The sequence below is a fragment of the Protopterus annectens genome, chromosome 4.part0 (assembly GCF_019279795.1).
Source record: "Protopterus annectens isolate FY-2018-M chromosome 4.part0, PAN1.0, whole genome shotgun sequence".
Classification (NCBI taxonomy): Eukaryota; Metazoa; Chordata; order Ceratodontiformes; family Protopteridae; genus Protopterus; species Protopterus annectens.
In genome coordinates this window covers 1,503,881,947-1,503,903,962 of record NC_056733.1, presented here as the reverse complement: position 1 = coordinate 1,503,903,962, position 22,016 = coordinate 1,503,881,947, and the positions used below count along the sequence as shown (strand labels likewise).

Below are 22,016 nucleotides of genomic sequence, written 5' to 3'. Positions count from 1 at the left end.
ACATCACTCGATGGGTTGCCAACTGGCTTACTGACAGAACCCACACTGTAAAAGTAGCCAACTCCAAATCCATTTCCAGACAAGTGACAAGTGGAGTACCTCAGAGTTCATTCCTGGGACCGCCCTTGTTTGGCATCTACTTCTCTGAAGTATAGGCCAACACTAAGGGACTCTGGTTACCAAAGTTCGCAGATGACTGCAAACTGGGAGCCATTATTGGATCCACAAATGGTGTGGATAGTCTACAAAAGGGTCTTACAGAAACAGATGCTTGGTGCCAGAGCCATGGGCTTAAGCTCAATGCCAAGAAATGTATAGTTATCCCCCTTTGGGAAAAAACATGTACCCATGAATTACCACATAGATGGCAATACACTAAACATCGAAAGTGTGATGAGAGACTTAGGGACACAGGTGGACAGTGGTCTCACCTTCGATAACCACATCGCCACAACAGTCAGAAAATCCTTCTATGTGGTACACCTCATCACTAAGAGCTTTTCATCCAGGAAAAAGGAGGTCATTGTTCCACTGTACTCATCCCTCATTAGACCCATTATAGAATACAATGCCCCGTTTGGTATGTACTGCTCAAGACATCTGCAACAACTGGAAAGGCCGCAGAAATGCCTCACTAAAAGAATCACAGGCCTAAAGCAGATGCCCTATGCTGACCACCTTTAAAAACTCCAGCTATAATCTGTTGCATATCATCTACTCAGAGGCGATCTCTGCTTAACATACAAGGCCATGTCAAACCCAGAGCTGCTGGACATGCTACACTTAAAGAAATCCCTATCCCTCAGAGCCACACGCTCCAGGGATCTAAACCTTGTCATCACAATAAACAAAACATACTGGAGGGATAGGCTCCTGACCCAGAGACTCCCCAGACTCTGAAACAGACTGCCCATACATGTCAAGCAGAGCACCTCTTTGGCCCTCTTCAAAAGGAACCTTGACAATTGGATGGGAGAAAGGAAATTCACCCCAGGGATCACGTCAGTCGCCCTGCTAGACAGGGGTACAGGGAAGTAAATAGTGTGGGAAGAAATAGCCAGGGAATTATTATGGCTAGGCTTGTATAGGCCCTAGAGCTGATAGCCTAGTACCAACCTATGAACCTGTAAACCCTTTTGTCACTTGCTGGATAGCTAACTGGCTCATTGATAGGACCATGGAGGTCATAATAGGTGAAGCCACCTCCACCAAGAGGTCAGTCACTAGCGGAGTCCTCCAGGGCTCTGTAATGGACATGCTTCTTTCTGGCATCTATTTCTCTGAAATGGAAGCAAATGATTAAGGTTTATGGCTGACTAAGTTTGCAAATGATTGCAAGTTGGGGTTATCATCAACTCCCCTGCAGACACTAGCATTCTTCAAGAAGGTCTATCTCTGACTAACAAATTGTGCCAAAGCCACGGTCTTAAACTCAATGCTGAGAAATGCATAATTGTACCCTTTGGGAGGTCAACCATCCTGGCTAATTACCATGTTGATAGTATTCCCCTAAGAGTCAACACAGTGGTAAGGGATCTGTGGAAGTATGTAAACAGTAGCCTTACCTTCAAGCAGCAAGTGGCCACAGTCATGAGGAAATCATTTTATGTTGTGCAACTTATAAATAAGGGCATGGCATCTAGGTACAAAGAGGTCATTATCCCACTGTACTTTGCCCTTATCAGTCCAATCATAGAGTATGATGCCCCCTTTGGTAGGTACCTGACCAGGCACATGCAGCAACTAGAGCGACCTCAGAGGTTCCTTACAAAAAGAATACAAGGCATAAAAAACCTGCCTTATAGCCCTTTCTCTCTATTCAGTCTTCTATATATTGCTGAGTGTGAACTATGACTGGCTTCGAAAGCATCCACAAACCCCACACTTATGAATCTTTTACATATTCATAAGTCAAACAGTACCAAAAGCACAAGGTCTAGGGTCCTGATTTTTGTCTGTGACTTAAACAGAATATGCTGGAAAGACACATATGTGTACCAGAGACTGCCCCTTCTGTGGAACGGGTTTCCATCCATATGAATCGGAGTTTGTCTATTATCCAGTTTAAGCACAACCTAGACCAGTGGATGGGGAACAGGAAATTTACACCGGGCCTGGCACCCATGACCCTTATGGACAGAGGTAGCTTATAAATGCCTGGGTCTCAGTATCCTATTCAGATATAGAACATAATTTTTCTTTCAGGAAAACTTGGCTAGGCTTAGAAAGACCCCCCCAGGTCATTAGCCTAATAACAATCTGTGACTCTATGAATCTATATGGGCTCTGGATGTAGGAGTAGGAGGGATTGTTCCTGTAGATAACCCTGTTATCTCCAAAAAAGAGTAGCAGTAGATGGGGAAGATAATGGGGGGTATAAAGAAAGAAAACAATAGATGTACTAGTATGGATCCTTGAGGGAGACCACTGAGAAGATGCCTGTCTCTTAGTGGGCATTTCCTATTTTGACTTTAAAGAGGCTGTTTGAAAGAAAGTTCTAAAATCAGACTGCAGGATCAGAGATGATGCCAATTCTCTCCATGATTTCTTGGAGAAGAGGATGGTCATAAAGTGTACTTTATCTTAAAAAGGGGAAAATATATTGTCTGAAGCAGGGACCTGGAGCCCCTCTCTCTCTCTTTCATCCATATCAATCATCTGGGATCTTGGTATGTCAACAACTTAGTGGAAGATCAGTAATTGAAAATAGCAGTTCTGGACTCAGTCTGCAAAAACAGGAATAATTTTAGTCAAGTTTTTTTTTCCATTTAATAAAGTTGGAAAACATATGATGTCCTTCTTTAGGTCTTTGATGCAGTATTCTAAACTGTTAGGTTATCTCCCAATATCTTAGACATCCAGACAGGGTGCCAAAGCCAAAACCTTCCATAGAGCTATACTTCTGATGTATGAGCCAAGACTGCAGGCGATAAGCAGATGTATAAGTGTAAAACCTAGACTATCTTGCTGCCAGTCTGAACACAGGACTTGCACTCTTTGATCTGTTCTGTGCCTAGTCGTTGATATTGTTAGCCTTTAGTGGTTCAGATAATTACCCCTTTGGGGAACCTTTCTTCATTTTTCTTAGTATCACTGAGGTTTTTACTCTATTAGATGTCAAGGAGAGAAAAGTGTCATTTTAGTAGCCAGATTTCCTACAATAATCTCCAATCCAAGTGCCTTTTCTGTTTATGTGCAGAGGATGATTATAAAAACTGCACAACTTGCCAGTTCTCCATACCTAAAGCTGTACAGATGTGACTTTCTTCCCTTAACATTTATTTGGAAACCCAGTGCATTAAGTGACTCATCAAACTAAGATGGTGGATCCTTCTACCCCTGACATCTCACCTATCCCAAAAAAGAAGTTCAAGAGCCCTAGGCATGTATGACCAGTATGTATGCGTAGTCAGACTCGGATGTACCCGCTGAGGTTTTAGAACCACCAGCATGCTCTCAATGCCTTTTCAAATGCCTGCTACCGCTACATCATTAGAGGCTGGTATGGAGACTGATGTACACACATCTGAAACAACTAATCATGCCAATGCTGGTGAGAAGGGAGAACCCTATATAATAATTTCTGAGGGATCCAAAGGTATTCCACAAAATTCATTTTAAGCAGAAATACCAGGATGACTTATCAGGTATTATACAATGACATTCAAGAACAGCATGCTGATTGCTCAGCCCAACCAGCATGCCATTATAAAGCGAGCGTATATCAGTGGAAAAAAGTCCGGTTACCTGGACTTTTTTCCATTACTATATAGGTTCATAGGTTCATACTAGGCAATCTGTCCTAGGGCATTTATAAGCCTAGCCAGAGTGTGTTTGGCTTTTGCCACCCATTTTAAATTAATTTTGCTATGCCCTTTTTTGAGGTTAGTATACTGTGCCTCTGTCTAACAGTGACACAGAAGTGATACCCGGGGTAAACCTACGATCTCTCATTCACTCATCAAGATTCCTCTTGAAGAGAGTCAATGAGGGACTCTGCCTAACCTGGACTGGGATATTATTCCACAGTGAAGGGAGCCTCTGGGTTATGAATCTGTCCCTCCAGCATGTCCTATTTATTTCAGTGTTGAGGTTCAAGTCTCTCGATTTGGATTTTCTGAGGTGCAGCATGTCCATTAATTCCGTGTTGGACATGGCTTTATACGTCAGGCACAGATCGCCTCTGAGCAGGCGGTATGCCATTAAGTAGAGCTGGAGTTTCTTTAACCGGGCAGCATATGGCATCTGTTTGAGCCCTTTGATCCACTTGGTGAGGTACTTTTGGGGTCTTTCCAGTTGCTGCAGGTGTCTGGTAAGGTACATTCCAAAAGGGGCATTGTACTCAATTATGGGCCTGATGAGGGATGAGTAAAGTGGCACGATGACCTCCCCTGATCTAGATGTGAATCCCTTCATGATTAGGTGGGCTATATAAAATGTTTTTCTAACCACTTTGGCCACGTGGTTGTCAAATGAGAGATTGCTATCAACTTGGGTCCCCAGGTCCCTAATTACTTCTTCTGTACTTAATGGATTACCACCTATGTGGTAATTTGTGGGCACTTTGTTTTTCCAAAGGGATGACTATACACTTTTTGCATTTAGCTTGAGGCCATGGCTCTGGCACCAGTTGTCTGTTTCTATGAGGCCCTTTTGGAGGATGCTTGTGTCGGCTGGAGAGTCGATTATGGCCCAGTTTGCAGTCATCTGGAACCTGGTCAGCCACAGTCCTTCCATGTTGGCCTGTACCTCTGAGAAATATATACCGAACAAGAGAGGTCCCAGGACTGAGCCTTGTGGGACGCCACTTGTAACTGGTTTGGAGTCTGACATGGCTCCAGCAATTCTAACCATGTGGGTTCTGTCCTTGAGCCAGTTTGCAACCCATCTAGTGACATAGGGGTTTATATTTAAGCTGGTGAGCTTATCTATAATGCCCGAGTGGGGTATTGCATCGAAGGCTTTTGTGAGGTCCAGGTAGGCTGTGTGGACCACCTTCCCCTCGTCAATGGCCTTAGTGACTATTTCAAAGAAATCAACCAGGTTTAAGAGGCAGGATCTGCCCTTAACAAAGCCAAACTGGGTAGGATCCAGTGTCTGTAGGTCCCCAATATCTTTATTTATCAGGTCCATGATGATCCTTTCCATAGCTTTGCAGACCAGGCTAGTCAGGCTTATGGGGCGATAGTTTCCAGGATCCATTGAGGCACCACCTTTGTGGAGAGGGACCACTGTTGCTGTATGCCACTCTTTGGGTACATATCCTGTAGTAAGGCTGAGATTGAACAGTAGTTTTATGTTTGGGTTTAGTTCTTCTTGGAGTTCATGTAGGACGCAGCCCGGGACACCATCTGGTCCCATTGATGCTGTGTTTTTTGCTTTGGAAATGGCAGTTCTTACCTGAGATGTCAGGGGGGCAGCACTCTGCTGGGATAGATATTTGCCCTTTTGGTGGGGAGGGGGGGGAGAAGTTTGCGCTGAACCTGTCAGCTAGGATGTTGGCAATGTCTGTGGGTTCGGTGTATTTTTTGTCATTTTGGACTAATTCTGAGCATATCTGGGAATTCCCACCCAGGTTCCTAACATAACTAAAGGAAGCCTTGTGATTATCCTTAGTGTCCTGTGCAATTTTTCTCTCGAAGCTGGCCTTATACAATTTTATGAGTGCCCATAGTTTTTTGCTAATACTGATCAGAGATGCCTTCCCTTTTTGGGATTTTGCTCTATCATGTAATAGCTTCCTCCTTCTATTGTATAGTTTGTTTATGGCTGGGGTCCACCAGACAGGACGTCTGCCTTTGGAGGATTGGGACTTGGTTTTATTTGGGATTGCATGATCCATGCATTCCTGAAGGTGTTCATAGAATGCATTTATAAAGGATTCTGTGGTCTGGACTGTATTTTCCACAGGCCCGGGGCTTTGAAGGATTCCACCTCGGTTTTGAGGAGTGTGAAATTTGCATTAGAGAAGTTTTTCACTGTGGTTTTCAGGGCAGGGGTGGAGTCGGGATGTGAATATCTAGTGAGATTAGTTTATGGTCTGATCTTACCAATGAGGGATACACTTCTGGTCTGGAGCATAGAGTTCCCATGTTGGTGATGATCAGGTCCAGTATGTTTTCCCCTCTTGCGGGAGTGGTGACAAGTTGTTCCATAGCATTTGAGTTTATAAATTCTAGGAACCTTTGGGCTAGGGTGTTGGAGCTAGAGTAATGCTTCCAGTCTATGTTTGGGTAGTTGAAGTCGCCCAATATAATGGTGTTTGGAGAGACCTTCATATTTCCCAGTGTTCTCAGGAAGGCTGAGTGGGGTTCCTGGGTTTGGGAGGGTGGTCTGTAGCAGGCTATAAACTGGAAGGCAGTTTTACCCACTGTTAGTTGCACATAGATAGTCTCTGATGCTTCGTGCTGTGCCAGCAACCTGGAGGTGTGGGTATCTTTGACGAATATTGATACTCCCCCTCCTTTTGTGGTTCAGTCCAAGTTTTGGAGCCGAAAAGCATGGTATGAGGTGTAACCTGGTAGTGCTGGGGTGCTCTTGGGAGCCTTGAACCAGGTTTCTGTTACTGCACAGATATCGATGTTCTCCATGCTAAGGAGAGTTTCGAGTGTGTGCATCTTGAGGTTTAGATTTCTGGCGTTGAGTAGCATTACTCTTAGTTTCTTATCCCTTGTGATACCTATGGAGGTGGGTTTGTCTTTTGAGCCTTGCCTAAAAAAGGCACTATGGGGGTAGCAAGAGCCTTTGCCAATATCCTATATATATATATATATATACTATAACTTTTTAAGTTTTCCTCACCATAAAAAAAAAAATAATAATAATAAAATTTGAAATCCAAACAGTCCATAGGTAAGAGAGAGATAGCACATAGAAAATCCTATGAAAATCAGGAACGTTATTCAAAACTAAAAAAAAAAGTACCTGGTTTTCCCTCTATTTTCTCCATCCTGTCTTACTCATACCTCTAAAGTGTCCAAATTTCACCCTTATAAAAGAAAAAAAAAATGAGCAACAGAAGTCTTCATTCTCCATTGCTTCCTTTCCAAAGCACTGATGTACTGTATAAACATAGGAGGGTAAATCCCTTATGCATGCACAGCACTTCAAAAAATCAACAGGATATCTATTAAAAGAGCTAGAACACCACAGAGCTGTCATACAAATTAAATAATGTCATTGTGTAATAGCAATAACCGTGATTAAACCACACCAACCAGGGGTAAATCTTCAACATACCGCACCCACTTCATTGGTTACTGCTATATTCAGGGGTCAGAGCCACCAAGTCTTGTGAAAGAGGATGTTACATCTAAAAAAAAAATCAGAAAGCCAGTAATTTTTCTTGTCTTCAGACATACAAGGAAAAGAACCGGTTGGATTTCTCACAGGGGTTGTTTAAGGACAAAATAACAATGAAACCACCATCTTTTGCCTCTCCTGCTTGTACTATTGCTACCTTTCTAAAGAGGCAGTTGTAATCATCCCCTGCAGATGATGAGGCAGAGTCTGATTCTGATGAACATTCCCAGGCCTACTCTTCTCAGATTCATTCTCCATTTCTAGTGGCCTCTGATGATGAAGACTCTCTTTCCCCGATTCTCCTGCTGATGAAGCTTTGTTTGGGGAGCCCATTTCTAACACGATGAAACACTTTCAATGGGAATCCCAGAATATTTTCAGAGGTGTTATAACCCTTAGAGTTAGGCACCCCAGCTGCTGCTCTAGTTCCTCCTGTTCTAGAGGCCTTTCCCAATGTCTTTGCATGTATTTCCATTGCTCACGACTGTCAACCACCAGCCACTAATAGGTTGTACAAAGTGCCTGACGATTTAAAGTTTTTGTAAAAGAACCACTTTGCAGATCCCTCTGTTTTCCGTTACTATGGATAAGCCTTCTAAACATCTACCTGTGGCTAATGTCCTTCCTTCAGATAAAGATAGCAGAGCAATGAATAGATGGATAAAAAATGTGTACACCTCTTCCACTCTGGCATTTAGAACCCTGAGATATCAGACCCAAATGACTAAATATTTACTGTTTATTTTGGGAAATTTAAAGAAACTTTGGCTTCTACAGAAAGGCCAGGCATGAAGCTACAGGCCATGTCTACAGTTGCCTCATAGGTGGCTAGACATAGTATCAAATGTGGCTATGGCACAGGCACAGTGGAGGCTTCCTCCAGAGTAGCTGCAACTGGTTTTGTTATCAGAAGTTATGCATGACTTTGCTCTTATTCCCTGGCAAGGATATCAAAGCCAAGCTACTAGATTCTCCTTTGAATATGGACCTTCTGTTTGGCTCTGATGTAACTGACTTGTTTAAACCTTATAAGAACTGTGGGAAATAATGAAGTATTGCAGACAAAATTTTCTTACTTCAGTTCCTAGCTAGTAAAGAAACTACTCTGCTAAGTCCATCTTCTTTTCTCACAGGTAGTCTAGTCCCCCTCATAAGGCCAAGAAAATGCCTAGGAAGAGTTCAAGACAAACCACACAGGGATTCAAAATCTGGGAAGCCTCCCTACCCAGCCAAAACAACATGAATACATTTTCCTCTCACCTGCCCCCCTTGGTCTTTTTCTCCCCCTGTCCAGAAGTCTCACTGTTTCAATGGAGAATTAGCAGCTCATAGCCACAGACAAATGGGTATTTTCCATTATTCAGCATAGTTACAGAATGTCCCTCCATTCAAGGTTAACACTCCTCCACCTCCCAATCAAATAAAGTTTCTACCTCCCCATCATAAAAGCCTTTTTTGATGAATGCACAATAAAACTTGTGCCATGCCAATACATGGGCAAAGGCTTCTATTCAAGATTTATTCCCCTTCCAAGAAAGAAAGGAGAATGAAGACCTATACTGCATCAGTCCATCCCCTACACTTTTCTCAAGGTCCCCTCATTCAAGCTGTATCTCCAAATCCTTCTGACCTTCATTCTTCTGGAAGCTTTTCTGTTACATTTGGATCTAAAGGATACCTGTCTTCACATCCAGATTCACTATACTTTCAGGAGATTTCTGAGATTTTCAGCTTGTTTACCACACTGTCAGTATTTGCTTTGTCTTTTGGTCTTTCTACACCCCCAGAGTTTTCACAAGGTGTCTGGTGCCAGCCATAGCCTTCTGCAGGACTCAGGTAATTCAAATATTCCCAAAATTAGATTACCTGTTAATACAGGCACCCTCTCCACACACATTTACTTCATCTTAAATTCACCTTTTCCCTCCTCCACAGTCAAGGGCTCATGATCATCTTCAAAAAAATTTATGCAGGAACCCACCAAAGAGCTTGCTTCCTTGGGCTGAAGACTGGGCACCAAACTCATGCAATCTTTCCTTCCTCTGGACAAGGTACAGAGTCTCTCCAGTTATTTCCAATCTGTTCTCCCTCTTCAGACTTGCACTGCAAGAGAAATCCTCAGGACACTGGAGTTTTTGGCTACAACCATACACATGGTCCCTTTGTCAGAATCCATATGAGAGGGATCCAGTGGTACCTGAAATCCATTTGGTCTTAGCATACTTACCCTCTAAACAGTCAACTTCATCTTCTCCCCTGTTTGAATAAAGAAATCCATTGATGAATATCACAGGTTAACCTCAGCCCATGTTTGCCTTTCAAAGTGTAGACACCACAGTAGGAGCTATACACAGATATTTCAGATGTTGGGGGGGGGGGGCATGGACAGGTTCCTGGAGGTCCAGAGCCAATGACCACCGAATCTATTGTCAGACAGCATCAACCTGAAGGAGATATGGGCATTAATTCAGGCCCTGCAGATTTCTCACTCTTGTGCTCCAGGCCCCCTCAGAATTTTTGCAGATGGCACTACAGTCAAGTGGTATATGAACAATGGAGAAACCAGATTTTCATCAACTAGGTAGACTAGGTCTTATGGTGTGGGATCAGGACACAAAAGTAACCCTGTCCCTCTAAGCCATGTACGTCACCTTGCTTGACAATGTCATGCAGATTTCATAAGCAGCTCAAGGAAAGTCCTTTATGAATTGATGCTTAACAGGGAGATCTTCTATGACATAGTCCACAGATGGGGTATCCCATTTGCCTCTATCTGCCTCCATCATAAGAAACAACTCTTTTGCTCCAGGACACCTTGTCCTCAAGCATGGAGAACAGACTCCATGTCTTTTCACTGGGCAGGCAGGTTTCTCTATGCCTTCCCTCCACTTCCACTTATCTCAATGGTTTTACTAAAGATCCGGGAAGCAAACCAAAGATTTTACTGGTAACTCCCTTTTGGCCAATGCAGCATTGGTTCTCCCTTCTATACCACTTAGCCAGAAGTCATCACCACAAGTTACCTCACAAAATGGGCTTATTCATACAACACAAGGGCTCAATTCTTCACCCCAACCTGTCATCTCTAAGCCTGACATTATGTATGATAGGATTCTAATTCATTTCAGACACCAGTTTTGTGAGGATGTGTTACAGGTTCTACAGTAGGCAAGGAAACATCTTACTCAGAAATCTTAGATATCAATACAGAAACTATTTTCAATGTGATGACTTGCTCTTGACCAAGAGCTGCAAAATTAAATGTCCCCATTATTCGGTCTTATTAGTTTGAGCAATTAAAAACTGGTTTGCCATGGTCCTCTATTAAGGCACACGTATCAGCCATCTCTGCTTGCTTACCTCTAGACCCTCCTTTTCTGTCTACACTACAGGTGAAACATTTTCTGAAGGGTCTACTCCACCTAAAACTGCAGAGGAAAACTATTCCACCTTCTTGGGACCTCAGCTTTGTTCTTGAAAAACTCACTGTTCTACTCTTTGAACCAGCAGTTTCTGCTTCTCTCAAATTCTGTACTCAGAAAATCTTACTTTTGGTGGCCCCTAACTCAGCTAGACAAGTCCCTGAGTTCCAGGCCCTAATGACATCCCCCTTCCTTATTTTTCATAAGGGCAATATCATTGAGGAACAGACTCTCATTTATACCTAAAGAGGTCAATAAGCTATCTCTCAATCAGGCCATTAACCTCCCTACTTTGTTTTTAATCCACAGAATAAGGGAAAAGAATATTACACATCATGGATATGCAAAGGGGGTTCAGATTTTACTTGGACAAGACAAAGTCAATCTGCAAGACTGTTCAGCTGTTTGTGTCCTTCCAAGAAACCAAGCTTGGTAACCCAGTTTCTAAACATGCTACTGCTAACCAGATTTTTAAATCCATCTGTTTGTTAAGCCCACTATTGCAAATCTTTACCCTCATCAGAGAAAGCACACTCTACCAGAGCAATGGAATAATCTGGAGTCTTTTGACTTGTCAGCTAGCCTAGAAGCAGCTACTTGGTCTTCTGTGCATACCTTTACCAAACATTACAAGATAGATGTTTTTGTCTAGATCCAGAAGTGCCTTTGCTAGATCAGTCCTCTCTGGGTTGCTGAATAGCTTTTCTATGTCTCTCCCAGTTTAACAGCAACCTAAACCAGTAGGTGGGGTATAGGAAATTTACACCAGGCTTGGCATCCATGTCCCTTATGGACAGAGGTAGCTTATAAATGCCTGGCTCTCAGTATCCAGTTTGGATACAGAATGCTGTCTGATTTCTCCCCACCTAGCTGTCCATTTATTTATAGTATCCTCAGTTATCTACAGGCTTCCTGGCTTGGAGATAGGCTGAGGTTTTATGCTCATACATCCACTTATGCACCCTTACATTCATGGGCTTAAGTCATAAGTTGGATGTATGACTCTATGGAAGGTTTTGGTTTTGGTACTCTGGCCAGACATCCAGGTTTTTGGTGAGATAGAGCAACAGTTTGGGATACTGCAACAGTAATCAGTACGACATCAATTGTTATGGCAAATTATTAGACAACTTTACCTTTTCTAGGATTTTCTCTCCCTTGCAACTGACCATCAGCTGCCAAAGCTGTCCACCCTCATTCAGTAAGTCTACTAATCCATGCTCAGCTATCCATCTTCAGCTATCCATCCTCATTCACTAAGTCTACCAATCCATGCTCAGCTATCCACCCTCATTCACTAAGTCTACCAATCCATGCTCAGCTATCCACCCTCATTCACTAAGTCTACCAATCCATGCTCAGCTATCCACCCTCATTCACTAAGTCTACCAATCCATGCTCAGGGCCATTGAGCAGTTTCAGGCATTCCGGTGCGAATCCCTGAGTCTTATTGCTGTCAAAGGTTTTTATGCTTTTGTGCCAATACCTGTTACCACATGGACATGCCTGGAACTTTGCTGTTTGACGGATGTGCATTAGAAACATGCAGCGTATTATCCTGCATCTTTGATGACTCAGACAATGCCTCCATCCATTCCCAATTAGGACAATGTACCCCTTATGTATTCCAAGCCTCTTTCAGGGATCTAATGTAAGATGTTTGCAGGGATTGAACTCCATCCCAGTGAGGCTGACCTATTCTTCTCCTGCCACAGATACACAAGCCACTAATCAAACTCAGGACACATGGGCCATAGTTAGGGGTTTAGGCTTCTACTCCATACTGTGGCTAAACATATTTTTGATTTATCTAAGTGTAATTTACCTTAGCATTAATAAAACTTCATTAGACATTGCCAGCATAGACATAACAATCAATTGAAATATCCAGTGTCCATTCACATTCAATTCAACTAATAATCTGAGATGTTTTGCCATGCTGTGCACTGCCTTTTGCACTGAATTTGGTTTATTTCTTTCTTTCTTTTTTCTTATTTCTTTGTTTTCTTTTTCGGTGTTTTTTGTTCTATGTAGCTGATCATCAGGTGAGTTTCTCCTCATTATGTGGGTTCACAAACTCATCTTCACCTCTAATACAGTAGCTCTAATCTATATCCTGCACTGATGAATAGATCAAGGCCTATGAGACAGCAATGTATTGTTACTCTATAGTGTTTCACTCCTAAGGACCCAAATAGTGCATATATCCATAACATCCTAGAGAAAGGCATGCCAATGCATGTCACTCAGTCACAGCCCTGTTCCCTGTGGATAACACCCCCTTTGTTTCCCAGCCCCCCACTGGAGATCAACCATGAAGGTCAGTCTTGGTGCACATCCTGCCCAGGATAGTTATGCCCATCCACTCTGATTGTTCTGTCTGGTCAATGAGCAATTATTCAAACTCAGGTTACCTGGACCAGAATCAGGGTTTATCCCTCTATGCTGCTGGCACAGGCTGCTTTTTGCACCAAGTCATGTGAGCTCTAAAACAGGAAATGCATTTTGACTTGATTAAATACTGCCCTGTGGTCCACCATTTTGTATGCCAGTCACTGAGAGGTCTGTGAAACACTGCAGAGCAGTATCCCATTTGGTGCTTATATTTTGGATAAATATGTGTAAAAGCTTGTAATAGAAGAAAATTATACCTAGCTGACAAGCTTGAAACATTTTTTAAGTGGCACTTAGAACTGATTTAAAATGTTTAGATAAGAGGTAGCATAAAGTAGTGAAGTATAGATTGAATACTAGGCTAATGACCACATGGGCCTTTATAAGCCTTGCCAAGCATACCCACACAATTATGTTCCTTTGTAATGTGTGCATGTATTGAGTGGTAAGTTTGTTATGAAGTTTCTAAAGGTGTTTGTGGGGGTATAGGTTAGTATGGGTATAGTCACTGCCTACCTATGTCTAACAGAGACATGGGGTACAGACCCAGGGTGGATTTACGATTTCCCATCCTTTGGTCAAGGTTTTACTTAAATAGGGTTAGGGATGGACTCACATGAATGGGCAGTCTGTTACAGTGCATGGGAATCCTCTGAGACAAGTATCTCTCTCTCTCTCTCTCTTGGCAGCATGTCCTATTAGTTATTTATTTATTGAATAATGTGATAAATGGGAAAATATAACTGGTTGGGTGCTCATTTTCAGTAGAGGACCTGGGAGAAAAGCTCCAAAGAATTACAAAAGCATTTTAAGAACAAAAATTTACAATCTTCAAAAATAATACAAAAGCATATACAGTTTTAGCAATTATACCAAATTAGACATAATGTGAAAACATTGGATAAGAAAATATATAACATATATGACAATGATTTAATAAATGTAACCAGTTATAAAGAAATTAAAGGTTAGTCAGTATAATTCAAACAGGAATTGTAATATGAAGTTTGAGGGGAAAAAAAACAGGATTATAGCATATTTAGAAAGAAAGTCAGGGGACAGAAATTGATTGAAGTAAGGAAGTGACTGAAGAAGGTAGAGTAAATAGGTGTAAGGTGTGAATAGGTACTTGTTCATATTTAGTGATATAGTTTATCCTGGGTTTAAAAAAGAACAAAGACAGATTTTGGATAGGAAGTCTTTCAGAATGGTTTTAAAGGACTGGAAAGAGAGTATTGATTTGATGGATACAAGTAAGGAGTTCCAGGCCTTAGCAACTTGGTATGAGGACAGACCATGCCCAGCAGATTTGATAGGTCTGTGGACAGAGAGGAGTTTTTGGTCACTGGATCATAATGATCACTTTGGAACATAGTTGTGTTCAGTGATTAATGCTGGATGCTGGATAATTTTATAGGTAGTAAGAAGCTGTGTATATTTGAGTTGATGGGGTAGTTCTAACCAATTTAGGCTTTTTAGTGCTATACAGTGGTGGGTTTTAGTAGCTCAGCAGAGAGTGTGCTTGCTTTTAATGCAGAAGGCTGTGGGTTCTACTCCCACATCATGCAGATTGAGTGTTGGTATTCCATAGCCCTTCTGATTGCTGATTATTTGAGAGAGGACATGCAGGTGGTTGGTGTGACAGAACAGGAAGAAATGGAAACAGATGATCTGCTGTGACAACCCTTAACACGAACAGCCAAAGGAGAAGAATATACAGTGATCGGTTTTGAAAGGGTTATTTGCTGCAAATTTAGAAGCTTTATTACGTCATTGTTTAAGTTTTGATTTTTGTGATTCCTGGAGGTTAGTAAGGATCGATGCACCATAAAGTAGTGAAGGAAGGAGATAAGTACTAGAAAGTGTAGTTTTAGTTGTGCTTGCAAGAAAGTTTTTGGCTTTATAAAGCATCCCTAGTTTTTGGTGAGTTTTTCTTTTTTTTTAAAGTAATTTTTGTATATGTAGGTCAAATTCAAGAATATTAATCACTATCATCACTAATAATCTGGTATTAGAAGTGACTTCATTGGTTGTGTTATTAAAAGAGAAGATTTTAAGTTTGCTTTTCATGAGAGAGGGATTTGGGGCAGGGTATTTTTAGGGGGTGGGCGTGGAGGATCTGAGCATGAATTGTAACTTGCAAAGCTATGTTTCAGCGGCTGTTTAAGCTTCCTGAGTAATTTTTTTGAGATTTGTCAGGTGGTCGGATGACCTTATGAGTGTGCCGTCATCTATGTATTATATTAGGGATGCCTGTTGCATGGATGTGTGGAGGGTATTGGTGAGAATATTAAATAAGAGAGGACCAAGGATAGAGCCTTGTAGTACATTGGTGGTGACTGGAAGATATGGAGAAAAGATATAGCGCCATTTTACTGACTGATACTTGTCAGACAGGTAGTTTTTGAACCATAGAAGGGTTGGCTGAGATAAACCTATATTTGAAGTTGGAATTTGCTCTCATAAAGGCTTTAGACAAATCTAGAAATAAGGAGGAGACTAGTATGCTGTTATCTGTAGCTTTATTGACAGTGTCTATAAAGGTTAGAACTGCAGTGTTAGTACTACAGGACATATCACAAGCAAAATGTAATGTATATTTGGTTGGAAGCTAAACTGTTTTAGTATGTATGTAGAACATTTTAAGTTTTGTTTTTCAAATGAGTGCACTGTAGTATAAAAATGTCACCATTTAAGTACTTGTGTTTTTATTTTCAGTGCCACATTGTTAGTGTTATTGGAACAAAATATCAACAGATAATGACAGGAAATCATCACACAAAACCTTACATAATTAGTACTTCACTGTATTTTGTTCTACACTGACAGTTTAGTAATCCTGGTCAACTATTAACTATTCTATGTGTTTTTGTCCAAAGATTGTGTTATTTTATGTTTTAGAATTTATTTATAGCATGCATGTAAAATCAGTGTTGCAACTGGTAGAACACTCTCCTTTGGTTCAGAAGGGTTCTATTCCCACTCCAGCTGGATTGATTGCTGACACTGCAATGCAGCCTAAGTGGGGTGCTGTACTGCTGAGTATGTCATCCTTTGAATTGAATGTTGAACTGTGGTCCCATCTGCTTGAGCTGGTGAAGATCCTATGCCACCTATCAAAAAGAGTAGGTGAAGTTCTCAAAATACTCTCCTGGGTCTCCCAAGTGACTACTAGCCTAGTGCAACTAACATGCTTAACAAAGAATAAATCAAAGATGGCTCTACTGCAGTGTACGTTTGATTACTGTGAGGTTGTTATTTTATGCTAAGTTACATGTGTTTGACTGCCCTACATCCTGCATATATGTGTCACAGAAGATTTTCATATTCAGGCTATGAATTTTGAGCAGCTTTTACTTTTCAGTTTTTGTTGCAAGGCATGGAGTCTTCATTGCTTTTAGTGGAATCCATTTTTAACACCTTTATTAAATTATTACTTAAAGCATAGACTTGCACACGTTAATAGAAAAGAAACCAAACCACATTAACTTCATCCAAAAGAAAATTATGGAATCGCCACTTAGGGTAAAGTAAATAAAATATCAGAAAGCCGGTGATGAGCTGGACTAGATGGAGTATATCCACACAAGACAAAATGTTGCGAAGTAGATACAATTACATTATTACTAAATGCAGGTCTTATTTTTAATAACTCAACTACAGCCTTCAGGAAATAAATGATTAAATGCATAACAGGTTCATAAGCAAATATTCATATCTTTTTCACAGAACAGACTGATTTTTCTTTGGTCCTCAACTCCAAAAAGGAGAGGCCTTAGACACAAGGAGGGCACCAGATTGGGGAGCTGCTAATGGCAACATAATACCTGGCTACAGTTCTGTACATGTTACAGAAACTCATTGTTCAAACAAAAGAAATATGCCAAACAATCAGTTTGATGGGATCCAGTGCTGAGCTATTGCACTATTGCATCACAGGGATACAGCATCCTGTTCGCAGTCATATTCTTTGAGTTCCAACTTTCTAATGTGTGATCACCTACAGACTCTGACAATTAGATTTTTCTTTTACAACCTCGAGTACAGCTTTCAAAATTCATTATGAAACTTTCAGATTTATTGTGACTTTCTGCACAAAATATACTTCTTTATAAATTTTAATTTATTACTGTAGATACGTGCCTTGTTAAAGGATTTCAACTTTCTACCACAAGAGGTTCAGGTATTACAAGAACCAGCCAGAGAATAAAATGAGGGAGTGAGCTGCTGATGTGAGCTCACCTATCCAGGACGGAGGAAGGAAGGTACTTAGGCCCACTGCTGTACTAATAACTAGAGCAAGTGAGGTGTTCTCCTGTACAGGGCATACACCTACGGTAATTAGGCACTGGGAGAAGTGTCTGCCAAGCAGCATGTGCTGTAGCCATGGATAGGAATACACAGAAGTACACATGCAAGGAGGTAGATGTTGTCAGCCATGTTAATGAGCTACCATGGAGATCAAGTCAACGGCATAAGCAAACTATCTCTAAAGGCTTCCTTCATCTTAGCTTCCTAGCATATGTGATGATGCCAGCTACTCCCCTTTGATCCTTCTCACCTTCCTGACCTATCACTAGTGCAATCTCAGCCTTAGGGGGGTAGTGCTTTGGTCAAAGGATTGTATTTTAGTTAGTACTATTAGTGACTTCATATATTGTAGTGTATTAGTCTGATAGTGGAGTTTTCCTCTCTCGGGCCTGAAAATGGAATGGACATGTCCAGACCACCGGTTAACAAATGTAAAATAAAAAATAAAATAAAAAATAGTAGCAGCTCTGGAGAACTGTTTATGATCATTTGGAGTACACACAAAAGGGGCGGGGGGTTAAAAAAATAAATTATTTACTTAGAAGATAACATTTTAAAGATTTTTGCCTGATGATGCAGAGCTGTCATTTTTGTTCTGTGCCAAATTTATTTTGTTGTATAACATTTTAAAGATTTTTGCCTGATGATGCAGAGCTATCATTTTTGTTCTGTGCCAAATTTTTTTGTTGTAGAGCTGTCACAAAGAGAAGAGCAGCATGATACCGATCACATATAGAAATGAGATCTGAGACTGAGGTCCCATGATACTGATCACATATAGAAATGAGATTTGAGACTAAGGCCCCATGATACCGATCGCATATAGAAATGAGATCTGAGACTGAGGCCCCAAAATACCGATCACATATAGAAACGAGATCTGAGACTGAGGCCCCATGATACTGATCACATATAGAAATGAGATCTGAGACAGAGGCCCCAAAAGACAGCTTAAATTGTCTGTATCTTTGGCAAGTTTTATAGCATTGGATTTTGATGGATGTTTTCAAGCACATGCAGTAAAATCCAGTGGACTTTATATGGCAGTAGGCAATAAACACACAAAAATATGTTTTAAATGATTATTTGAGTTGGACATTTTAAGAATGCACCCAAAGATTTAAAATGTAGAGTGGCTATCCAACATATAAAGCTTAGCTTGAAGCCATGTGCATTCTTTATCTGACAGTGCAAAATGCTTCCTCATACCAAAAGAAAATGGACCAATTTATGGACTGACTGGTTTCTGTAAACTGCTGTACACAAGTCATTGCTACTTTGCCTTCCTTCATTAAACTTACATTATCTGACAATTATTCCTTACAGATTTTAGACTCTGGAGAAGCAGCAGTTAATGCAGTCACAGTTTAAAGTCATTGTTATTTAAGGAGACTGGTCACCCGTTATGTGACAGGGAATTTTTCACTTTCATAGGAAGTACACAGTTAATGATAACACTTAAGGCTGTGGGTATCTAATATCTGTTAAATGCATTTCAGCTTTACTTTTCAAGAACAAGGCTAACAACTCATTTATCTTACCACTAACAAAGATTTTTTTTGTACTAATTTCCTGTTTTGTAATTGTCACTCAAAACATTAACTAGACCTAGTTTTTGTACAGTACAGGGATTGTTTAGCTTCTTTTTCATTTCTTGTGTGAAAATTAGCACGTAATCTAGAGTGTTCAGCATTGTTTTGTTAGACGCCACCCAGACGTTAGCCATATCCAAATTCCATAGGTCTTGTTTAGTCACTGTCCTAACAAACCTATAGGCTTAACAAGACAAATGAAAGGCAGTGGTGCACAAAACAGTGCTGAGTTATGAAAACAGAGACTATGTCTGTTTTTGAAATGACCACTTTTCAGTCAATTATCTCTAGAAGCATTACTATAATTAGCCATTATAACATCTCCTATGAAATACATGCTACTTATATTGCCAGCTACACCTTATTGTACAGAAGACAAGGACCTCCCTGATATTGTGCAACAGGCTTTTGCAGCCCCAGATATACACTGCTGTTTGCCACTTGCTGAGAATTAGAATTTTATATCTTTATATATATATATATATATATATATATATATATATATATATATATATATATAAACATAAACATATACGTACATATACACATACATATATATTTATATCTGTCTGTACATATATGGATCTCTATCAGTTGACTGAGATTTCTGAAACTTGAAATTCATATGGTTGAGACCATAAGATCGAGTTTTTTGAAAACTCAAAGCTTTTGAATGGAGATCACAGTACAGTGAGGATTGGGAAATTTACCCTTTTCTTCACTGTAGTGTGACCCTGAAGTTGGTATATATAATTTGCAGAGGGTGTAGGGGGCACAGGGAGCTTGCCCCCCTGCATAAATGTAAAAAAAGTAGATTTGTTTACTTTTTTAGGGGTTTTTGATGTTAGAGTTTTTGGAAACTCGATCATATGGTCTCGTCTATATGAATTTTGAGATTCTGAAAACTCGATCATCTGACATAGATCAAGATATATATGACAATGAACCTTAACAATTGCTACAGCAGGTCATCAGAGTAGGCAAGACATCATCAAAGAGGCAGCATCGACTTGCTTGCAATGCAACATTTTATGCCTACCTTGACTGAATCATCAACCATGTCCAAAGAGAGAGAGAAAGATAGTGCCAAATGCAAATTAAACTGTTCACCAAATGGCTGCAGAGTGGTGGAATCCTTCGCACTCACTATTTTCCAAGGTCGAGGGATGATATACACTCCACTAATTGAAAAATGTCTTCCTAGAAAGAGGGAGGTCATGCAGTACAATGGCACATCTGGGGTGCACCCACATGCAGTGGGCTCTGGGAGTAATGAGAAATGGAGAGCATCAATTGGTCTAAATTCAGAAGTATCAAACCCAAGCAGTCATTCCTATGCAGCCAAATAAATTAATAAAAAAAAAATCATTCATTGAAGAAAATAATGACACCAAGCCCTATTACTGAGAAAAGTATTATTGTAAAATTGTGCTCAGCAGACAGTGAATGTTTACCTGTGTTGGCTGGCCCCTTAAACATAGAACAAACATTTATAACATATATGTACACCATAAGGATAATGCCCTGACAAGAAACCAGCCGACTCTAGTGTGAATTGTAACCTGAGCACTGGAAGAACTAGACAATAAGAATGGGAATGAGTAAACGGCACTGCCTTGTCCATACTGGGTGAACGCAGTGGTAGTTGAAGTCATGTCATCACTGCCATGAAGGTAAAGACTTGCAGGTCACCAAAATATTTAGGGTCAGGGATATAAGGTTGGCAATGCCAAGCCGGTGATGGTGGCCCTACCTGTATGTGAATAATCGCATATACATTCACATGGAGAATGTAAGTTGCCCTGCAGTGATGCAAGTGTTCATGTCACCAACTAGGGGTAGGGTTAGAGTGTTGTCTCATTGCTAGGATGCTGTCCGAGGCACAAATATCCTTCATGGCTGCCTGAATGATAGACCTTCTGGTCACATAGATATTGTAGGTGTGCAGTCATGTGAATCAACACTTGGTGCAGCATAGTATGCATTATATCTAAGACCATCATAGTTTCTCCCAGCCCCACACAGGTAGATAACTACAATCCCTGTTCTCACCCTTGCAGATGACATAAGATAAGGAGGGAATTACTTTGGACTACCAGGGACAGGACTGGATGTTTGTAAGAGGTACAGCGGCAAGCAAATATAGTGGATTAAAACCAGCAATTTTGGGCAAGACAGTGGGATGATAATGGAATAAGATCCAGACTGCAAGTGTAAGTGAATCACTGCTGAGAATTTGTGGGTTTTCTTGTGTATCTGTCTCAGGAATATTTTTAATTGGATGAGCACATACAGCCATGATACTTAAATGAATTGTACATTTTCAGTCATTTAACAAATGCTAAATAAATAAATGTGTTTTCTGTTAACAATTTAAAAATGGTTCAGAAATACTATGTGTTTTCTGCTTTTAATAGGTTTAGTATTGTTCCACACAAACCGGCAGATTGCATTTCATATGGTTGCAAACATAAAATCCAACATTTGGAAAACTCCAACCTTTAAACCCTAAAAATTAAAGCATTTTATGTGGTACAGGCCCTACTAAATTTCCCATGTAGTGGCACTCTACCCCATTTCTACTACATGCCTCAATTAACTGCTCTTTGAAGCTTTAAAAATATAAACTACTTAAAGCTTAAACTCAATGGAAAATCAAAACTAAAATGTTGACTGGCAATCCTCCCTATATCCCAATGTGGGTGTCATCAACCCTCCCCTATATATATATATATATATATATATATATATATATATATATATATATATATATATATATATACCATGGCAGCGCTTTGGTCCCTAACTGATGATATCCTGTTAAACTCTGATTGTGGCCTCATTGCACATATTTATAGACCTGACCTTATTGACCACTATCTTCTACAAAACAAATTAATTGAAACTGGTATCAATCCAGACACTGTTCCCTGGTTTAAAAATGTTCTCACTGACAGCCACTTCAGAGCTAAAATAGGATCCTCACAATCAGAAT

The 22,016-nt window shown here is 40.5% G+C and overlaps 1 protein-coding gene across 2 annotated transcripts in view; it reads left to right on the top strand.

The window, feature by feature from the left end:
• Positions 1-22,016, top strand: part of SGCD (sarcoglycan delta) — a 3,695,933-nt gene that overhangs the window by 3,339,810 nt on the left and 334,107 nt on the right. The gene's annotated exons all lie outside the window — the stretch shown is intronic.